Raw genomic sequence first — 8160 nt, forward strand, 5'->3', positions numbered from 1 at the left:
TATTATTTCCTCTGCACTAACTATTGATGATTTTTTCAGGATATCTCATTGCAAATTTGCTAAGGAGATGTGGGATGTCTTGGAAGTCACTCATGAGGGCACTGATGAAGTCAAGAGAGCAAGGAAGAATTCTTTGATTCAAGAGTATGAGTTTTTCAGGATGAAGGCTGGTGAAACAATATATGAAGTCCAGAAAAAATTCACTCATATAGTAAATCATCTTATGGCTTTTGGCAAAGTCTTTGACAAAGAAGAGATCAATATCAAGATTTTGAAAAGTCTAAACAGAAGTTGACAACCTAAAGTCACTACAATCTCTGAGTCCAAAGATCTTACAAGCATGATTATGGCTACCTCTTTCGGCAAGTTAAGAGAACATGAGTTAGAACTTGGAATTAAAGGATGAAGAAGAAATTAAAGAGAAGATGTCCATTGCACTGAAAGTAACAAGCAAGAAAGCCTCAAAGTCAGAGGATGATTCAGATGCAGAGATGGGCAACAACGAATTGATGACCATGGTGGTAAGAAAATTCAGTCGGCTTATGAAAAATAACAGTCAACTTACTAACCATGCAGGTAATAACAAAGCCAAGAAAGCTTTCAGGTCAAGTGTTGCTCAATGATATGAATATGGAAAAGAAGGACATATCAAACCAGATTGTCCAGACCTAAAGTTGAAGTAGAAAGCCAACAGAAAGTTTCCTGAGGACAATAGCAGAAAACAGAAAGGAGCTTATATAGCCTGGAAAACAGTGATTTGGACTCCTCAAGTGATGAAGATCATGATCAAGAAGAGGAGTCTAACATTTGTTATATGGCTGGAGCATCATTGGCTGACTACGACAGTGACATAGAGTTCGAGCAAGAATCGATTGAAATCACATACGACCTACTATTGGATGCTTTCAAAGAAATTCATGTTGAAGCTATGGACTCCAGTACAAGGTTAATTGACTTAACTCTGACAGGAAAGATTATGAATATAGAATTAATAATCTTGTCACTGAAAATGAGAAATTACAGAAAGAATTAGATGAAGCCTTATTGTCTACTAAGAAGGTTAAAATTGAGATTGTTACAGTAGAGAAAGAGTGTATTAAATGTCCTGTTCACATAAAAGAAATAGATTACTTGACTAGCACGCTAACCAAATTTACTCAGGGTAGAGAAAATTTGAATGTTGTATTAAAGTCTACCGGTAGAGCTGTTAACAGACAAGGCAATGGTTAAAATTCTAATAGAACCAGTACAATAAAATATTCTGATTTAAGCAAACCTGCTAAACATGCTTCTATTGCAACTTTATTGGTCACACTGTTAGAAACTGTTATTACAGAAGAGTTGGTGTTCCTAAAGGCTTATATGTGTGGATTCCTAAGGAACATCTGGCCTCAACTAACAATCAAGGACCTAAGTTCAAATGGGTACCTGCATCAAAAACTTAAATTGTTTTGTAGGAACTACAAATTGGTGCAGTGAGAACTCAAGGATGAACCACAATGGCAATATCAAACATCTTGAGTATCTACAATTGGTAACATGTATTACTTTACTGCATCATGCATGAAAAGATTGCTTGATTGATATTTGATTGTATGTATGTTTGTATGATTGTTTGGCTGATTGTTTTTGAATGAAAAATGATTTTCACGACTTTTAGTCGACTTGGTTATGAGCTTAGTCGAATGTGTGTCACTATATGTCTGTATCTGTTTTTAAAATCTTCATGTCATACTGTAGTCAACTTTGTCATTATTAAAATCGACCTTGGTTTCTGTTTCAAGCTCACTATTTTTGAATGCTCTTTTTGCATTCGCGCCTTTACGTTCCAACATGTTTGGGTCATACTTTATTCCTGACACAAGCACACACTACTCGTGTATTTCCATTGACACTTGACTGAAATCTGTGAATCATAGAGCGTCTATGAAAATGGCTTCTCAATCTCCTCTCTCATGAAAAGAGAAAGGAAGGAGCATGGATACTATTAGAGAAACTAATGTAAATGGCTGGATAAGTGACGATGACTCTCAAGTAACATTTAATGATCGAAGTCCTAAGGTTGTTGTCTCACCAAAGTATTTTGAATTGAGATTGCTTGGAAGGGAAAACTTTAAATTTCCAGAATGGATTGAGACTCAAAATCTGTCTACATTGGTGCAAATGAACGGTTATTGGTACCCTGATTTTGTTAGAGTGTTCTACCATCACTTGAAAATTATCAATGGTGACATCTGCTCAAGGGTCAAAGGAGCTGACATTATCATCAACAATGATGTTTGACAACAGACCACTGGACTAAAGGCAGAAGGAATCTCCTCTCATCTTCCAAACTCTCAAGTAAATCGTTGGTTGAAGAAAAATGATCTTTATAGAGGATGGCTCAAACTTCCTGTGAGTCAAACAAGAGAAAATATTTGCTTGCATGAAGACCTCAAGATGGAAGAAATGGTTCTAGCACATGTACTTACTTGGGTGATTCTATTAGGAAGATTGATGCAAGACGAAATGACCACAAAGGATATAATTTCTGTTGCATGCTATCAAGAATGGCATACCTACCAACTAGGTGGAGGCGTTAAAAGATCACATGACCAAAGCTAGTCGCAACAACACTCATTATCTACCTTATGTTGTTCTCGTGAGAAATGTACGTGTTCTTCAAAGGGTGACCACCTATGGAGAAAAGAAACATTCATGCTCCTACAAAAATGTAATAAATCGTAATACACTTGTGTCACTGGGATTAGTAAGGACTTTAAAAGGATGGTGCTTTAATGGCAAAGAGAATCAGATGTACTGTTGTGGAAGCACCTCTATTGTGTATGAACAAAAATCTGATCATGTTTTCAACAACAACAATGAAAGTTTTTCTGCTGATCCACTTCAGTTCATTGTTGACAAGCTTAATCAGCAAGAGATAAAAGTTGATCAGATTTTGCGACATGAAGTGGATAAAGACACATCAGAAGATGCCTCTATGAATTCAGTTGAAGAAGAATAGGGATTAGTGTATGCATTGTCTCGTTTCCTCTGTGTTTGTTTTTGTCTCATATGTCTCGTGTCTTGAGTCTGTTTCTGATTTTTTACCTTGTGTCTTTTTTTCTTAGTGTTCTTTTGATTAATGGCTTAGACTGCCATTATGTCTGTCTTGTTCATGTCTATCACTTGTAATATCTTATGAGCAAGTAATGAAATCAGTTGCTTTTATTCAATTTCATTTGGTCTAAATTTTTTATTAAATCTGCTTGAATGAGTATTGAATCGACTGAGTGATTATTGAAGTTGACTATGCATACATTCACTGTTAGATTAAATATTTTGCATACTCACTTCTGATCTGATTAATTTCTTGCATTACTATGATTCTAAACTGCTTGGTCTTCAAAAGACTTTGAAAGGTTTTGTAGAAAACATTGCTTTAGAACTTACTGCTGGATCAAAATTGTTGAGAAGCAATGAAATTGACTTTGTTATTGGTTCAATCAACTTATCATTTACAGGGTGCTATAAATTCCATTTATTGGAATTTGCTTATAAATTTGTTTGATCATTTTATATCAGTTATCTTCAATATATCTATGTTCTTATATGACTGTTTTGTAATGAGATTATAGTGTGAGATTGTTGATAGTTGTATCTTTGCTTAATTGAATTGCTTACAATCATAACACTGATACAATCTTGATACAAATTGATTGTCTGCTCTGATACTTGTGTAACTACATTGTGCATTTTGATTTCATTTTATAATATGCATAATGACAAGGGAGTATTATTTGATTGCATAGATTTTTCACATGCCTACATTTTAGGGGGAGTTTATCTATCTCGTGCGAATATCTATGATAGGGGAAGCACCTTTGAATGTTTAATCTATTTACATTGAATATATTGATGCATTTCTAGTATTTCATTTATCAGCATATCCATATCTGAAAGCAAACCTTTTTTGCTAATGCACAAAGGGGGAGAAATGTTTGAAAAGTTAGATTAATCCACTTACTTGCTTGATATGTCATTATTAGTTGTTTCATTCAGAGTAATTAAGCTGAAATATGTTGAAATCATCTTTTGTTTGCTCTGATATACTGGAAAGTTCATTTAATCACTTGTATCTATTGATTGCTTATGTTAACTCTGTTTCTAGTGATTACTTGACTGATTCCTTGTGTACAAACATGGTTGCTTATTAATCATGGTTGTGCATCATCAAAAAAGGGAGAGATTATTGAGATTGTTGATATGGGAAGCACTGGTTTAGCTAACCTTAATCTCACAGTGCTCTAGTCACTCTGGTTTTTGATAATGACAACACATTATTAATAACACATGTATTGTTATGTGTTACATGTTGTATTCCTTATTGTGAATGATATCTTATTGAACATGTTTATGTTCATTTTCATATACGAATGCACATTCATTGATCTTATATCTGATACATTATTTATGATTGCATTACATATGTGTTTGAAGAGAAAACCACATGCACTTTGATGAACTTATATTGTGTTGCATAACTGCAAGTTATAAGTCGACTTCATTATGAAATAAGTCAATTAAAACTCGTATCTATGCACAAATTTTCAAAAGCAGTGTTGCGTGTGATTTTGCATTGAAAAGTTTTTCAAACTGAGCTGAAGTGCCTAAGTCAACTACATGCGCAGTGGATCCGACTTAGTTAGTTATTTGATTTGAAATTCTGTTAATGCTTGTGTACAGTAACGACTATATTTCAAATTTCTGTTAAAACATTTATGATATTTAACTGTATTAAATGCAAAATCAATTTGGTTGTTATTGACTGCTACTATTTAACTTAACTGTTATAACTGTCTGATGACAGTCGACTTTATTAGTAGCACAGTCGACTACAAGAGCGTCTGATTTATAGAAAACTATAAATAGATGTGACTCAGTTGATCACATACGACTTTGGATATTTTGACACTTTCATTTTGATTTACAGATTGTGATCTCTGAGAAAAAGCTCTAAGAACTCATCAAGAAGACCATGGTGATCTTTCTTGCAAGAGTGTCTTAAGGAGGACGAGTGTTACGCTTACTGTTTGATAAAATTTTTGGACAGCTAGTGTATTCACATTGATCAAGACTACTTTCAATGTATTGGAGATTGGTTTTGTTGTTGTGATTACAGGAGGTTGACTCGTGGAGTCTGGACACTTTGAGGATTGTTCAAAGTGGGTTAAAGATTGCAGAAGATGAGATATCTTGCTGTAGATCTTTGTGTTTCTGCCTATATTTTTGTTAGAGGGTTAGAGATGTGTTTTATATTTTTGACGTGGAGGTCTCTATAAAAGCCTTGTTGTAAAAACCTTGACCATTATAGTGCATTTGCTTCCAAATTGTGGAAGGACACTGGACATAGGCATTGAGGCCGAACCAATATAAAAATATGCGTTTGAATTCTTTATCCTTACACTTTTACATTAAGTCAACTTTATTGTTTACGTAGTCAACTTTACAATTTCCGCTGCACTTAAAATTTTCATTCCTTACGATTCAAGAAACTTTGTAAAGGTTTATACTTTGCGAAAAAGATTTTAAAAAAACTCTTATTTTTAAACCTCACCAATTCACCCCCCCCTCCCCCCCTCCCCCCTCTTGGTGTTGAAACAAAGCCAACTCTTGGTGTTGAGGGACGACGAGTGACAGGGAGGGTCGTGGTTGGGTCGGAGGGACGGTGGAATGAAAGTGTGCAGCTTCAGGCAACGTTCTCATGACCAGGGACTTAAAGTTTGTAAATTCGTCTCTTAATTCACTATATTCGTCTCTCAAATGACGGTTTTCCTGGTCACGTTGTTGTAGTAGCTGTGTTAGGCGCTTGACGGCCTCATTAGCAATGGGGGTTGAAAAGGTTGGTTCTTCAAAGTACCTCCTCTTGCTATTGTGTAGTTTGCAGCAAGTTGTCCTGCACCATACAATCATCCCATTTTCTTCCCACCAACGACATCGACCCAACACTGTGTCCTACGGATGTCATTGTCTTCTTCATGAGTCTACATTAGGTCATTTGGCATTTTGTCACCTTTTAAGTACACTTTTTAGGTTCTAAATACTCAAACTTTGAGTTTTAGGTTATTATTTGCTTTTCACTACTTTCCTAACTTGATTTCACTAGTTTAGACTTGTTAGGATGTTTACATTTCTTAAAATTAGTCAACTTTAGCTGAATTGGCATTTTCTCACCTTTTAAGTACACTTTTTAGGTTCTAAATACTCTAACTTTGAGTTTTAGGTTACTCTTTTCTTTTGACTACTTTTTTATAACGGTTGAAAATACTATTGTCTGTTATTCAATTTTGATATTAAATTAACCCTTTTTGAATTAGAAACTTGCTTAATCTCTTGTTTTTAGTTTATTTGTGTGAATAAGAGAGTTGAGGTTATACTTGATGATTTTATCACTAAAGTCCCTTGATTTTGTAGGTTATTGGAATGATTTGAAAGAGGAGTTAAAGTACCAAGGAGGTGGAGCCCAGAAAAGACAGAAAAAGCACTAAAAAAGAAGGCTACAAAAGGTCGTAGGACGCTTGATTGCCCTTTTCTTGGGCCTTGGCGTTGGACTCGCGCAACCACGCCTGATTGACCTTTTTTGGGGCCCTCAGTGCCAAATGTCTCACATGGGCGCCTGACTGCCCTCCTTGGGACGCTGAGCGCCAGCTTTAATGTACTTTACACTGCCCGGTTCCCCCTTTTAGAGTCCTAAGTGCCACTCCTCTCGCACACCGCCTACTTGCCCTAAGTAAGGGCGTTGAGCGCCAGCTTGTTGGGCTTGGACTATGTTTTCTTATCTATTTAAGGACCTGTACATGTTAGGGTTTGTATCTTTTGGGCGGTAGAAGCACAAAAACACTTTTCGACCCTCTGGAGGCAGAATTGGATGCGGGAGCTTTCCTCTTCAGTTTCTAGGGTTTTTCTATCACTTTCATTCCATTATACACCTAGTTTCTCCATGACGATGGAGAACTAAACTCACTTGTTGTTGGGGAAGATGTAACCTCTTAACTCTCATGTATTGGAATATGTTCTAAACTATTTTATGCTTCCTTCATTGAATGTTAGTGATATTCTTCTATTCGTAATGCTAGTTTTGTTTTAGCTATTCATGACTTAATATTTGATTTGTCTAAGCATTGGGAAATATCTTATGAATCATGATCTGGAGAATTTCACCCAAGGGAACTATTGCCTAAACATAGGGATAGAATGTTTGGTTGTCTTAAGCTTTTGTTCGTATTTCATAATTAATTATTAAGGATGTAAGACATTTTGCTCTAATAATTGAGGATAGGCTTTTTACACCGAGACATTGGGTTCTAAGTAATTTAGAAAGTGACATTGACATTTAATGAAGAAGATGAATTCTTATATGCATGAGGGTGATTAGGTGAAATCTAAACCCCAACAACATACTCAACTCATATTATAAAAATCGTTCATTCACCTTTATGTTTCTCCTCAATTGATCAAATTGCATTCATATTTACTTTTATTGCATTTGCATTTTAAACCATGAAATTGTTCTTAAATCTTAATTAGTTAAGATATTACATGATTGTTTAGTGTCGTGAGTCTTTTGGGATACGATACTTAGTTTTACCATTTTATATTACTTGATACGATTTAGTACATTTGTCGAGGTCTTAACACTTTCCTACCATGATTTCACTACTTTAGACTTGTTAGGATATTTACATTACTTAAAATTAGTCTACTTTAGGTCAATTGGCATTTTGTCACCTTTTAAGTACACTTTTTATGTTTGAAGTAGTCTGATTTTTAATTTTAGGTACTTGAACCATTTAAAGTTATTTCTTAGCTTCATTTAACAGGTTTAAACTTGTTAGGATATGAAGACTACATATTCTTGTTGAGATTGTTGACAACACAATATCTATATCACTCTGGTTTTTTATGATGACAACACATTTTTAATAACATGTGTATTGTTGATGTGTTACATGTTCTGCTGCTTATTGATTGATATCTTGTTGAACATGTTTTTTTGTTTATCTTCATATGTGAATGCACATTTACTGAGCTTGTATATGTTACATCATATCTGGTTGCATTACACATGTTTTGAAAGAAGAAAACCACATGCACTTTCATGCACTTAAATTTTGTGGCATA

Source organism: Vigna radiata, chromosome 8, assembly GCF_000741045.1.
Source record: "Vigna radiata var. radiata cultivar VC1973A chromosome 8, Vradiata_ver6, whole genome shotgun sequence".
NCBI lineage: Eukaryota > Viridiplantae > Streptophyta > Magnoliopsida > Fabales > Fabaceae > Vigna > Vigna radiata.